Source organism: Boleophthalmus pectinirostris, unplaced genomic scaffold, assembly GCF_026225935.1.
Source record: "Boleophthalmus pectinirostris isolate CB_2022bp ecotype Guang Dong unplaced genomic scaffold, ASM2622593v1 HiC_scaffold_11, whole genome shotgun sequence".
Lineage (NCBI taxonomy): Eukaryota > Metazoa > Chordata > Actinopteri > Gobiiformes > Gobiidae > Boleophthalmus > Boleophthalmus pectinirostris.
Genome location: NW_026570994.1, coordinates 455644 through 457587, shown reverse-complemented (window position 1 = coordinate 457587; position 1944 = coordinate 455644).

Sequence of the window (1944 nt, the reverse complement as noted above, 5' to 3'; positions counted from 1 at the left end):
TCTCTCCACTGGTGTCAGTTGGTACTAGACTCGGTATTGGAACTGAAAAAGCTGGATCATCCCTATAAACAGACACCTTATATTTAGGTTAACTTTCTTGGACTGTAGATTGCAATGAAATAACTTAATTTTGATTCTAAAATTGTCATAATTATTATATATATTTTATTATTATAGTAATATTATCAGAATAATCACAGTTATTGAGAAACCATCTAATCTTGACATGTCTGTGTATCAGTGTGGAAACAGTGACAGTAACTCTGTTGGTGATCTGAAGGTTGGCGGTTTGAATCCAGCTCTGGATATAAACATAATTGGTTGACTGGTCAGATCCACTGACCCACAGGTTGGCTGGTGTGATTCTAGCTCCCAGAATGTCGTTGTTAGGTTAGAGCAGGGGTGGGCAGTTCTTTTTCCATGTGGCCATGTGAAACAGAAAATATTGTTGAGGCCAAAATGCTGAAATTGATTCTGCATAATATTCATTGTATTTCTTTATCAAAAGCAGTAAATGTCATTGTTTGGGAAGAGTTTATGTTATGACTAGTGAGGTTGGAAAAGTGAGGCTGCCAAACAAAAAATGTCCTAAAAAAACACCTCTTAAATAAAAGCAATGCAGCTTTAGTCCATGTATGAGGTCAAATGATAAAATATGTTTATTCTGTAATTCCAAATGATTTTAAAGGGGACAGTCAGAGTCAACCAAGGCTCATATGTGGTCCGGGGGCTGGACTATGTCCAGGTTTGGGTTAGGGTGACCAGAATTTCAAAATCAAAAATCATAAATTTTCTTTGTGTTTTGGTCATTTTTCAGCAGCTTTTCTATATTTTACCTGGACAAATGGCAATGTATGTCTCTCTTTAAGGATCAAATTGGTCAAAAATACAGACATCTGGGATATTTCTTGTATAAAACTGGGACAAATTCGTGATTTTGTATAAATGTGCTGGGACGGGACACAGGGCTCAACACTGGGACTGTCCTGGGTAAACATGGAACATTAGGTCCTTGGGCAAGACACTTAACCCCCCTCGCCCCCAGTGTGTGCGTACACTGGTGTATGAGAGCGTTGGTGAAAGGTGAATAGTTCCTTGTTGTAAAATGCTTTGAGCCTTGAAGGTGGAAAAGTGATAAATATAAAACTGTGACAATTTGCCAAGAGCAAGGAACCTCGATGTGTAATAAATGCTGTAAGAATTTTTTGACTAAAGTGAAAATATGAACTTTACAGCAGCTGGAGCGTTGGTCTTGTTTATCAGTTTTAAAATACTGAGATCGACCCTAGCAAATACACTGGAAGTCAGCAGCCATAATACCAAGAAAAACTGGATATACATCATATTCATCAGTCCTGATGAAGACTGAGTATTCGAAACATGTTGGCCTGACTATTTAATAAATTCACCGCAAATCAGAGTGCCTCTGCCATTCTTTTTTCCACTCTATATACTCTATATATATATATATATATATATATATATATATATATATATATATATATATATATATATATATATATCTTTTTCTAGATACACAAAGCAGATTTCTGTCCTTTCCATCTTCCAGCTCCGAGGTGTCTGGGGAGAGGGAAGTCCCGGCAGACCCCTCCTGCTTTTATTTACCACAGTGGAAGTGGAGCTGTTATGTGTACTTCCTGTTTCTAAGAATACTCTGAACCTGAACTGTGCAGGCTCATTACTAACCCTGTTTACTGCCTGCATTTCCTCCCACTTTTAACACACAGTTTGAACAGGTTTTTGCCGTTTAGTGAAGGCCAGACATTAGATCAAGATTAGTATGCACTTTGTTGTCTATATGAAATGTTGTTATCTGCATTTGACCCATTCTTCCACTGGTCACAAGTTCCAGTAGCTGAAGGACAGATGGATTACTGCATGAATCCAGAACCTTCTTGCTGTGCTTCTTGCTTTGTTCTGGGT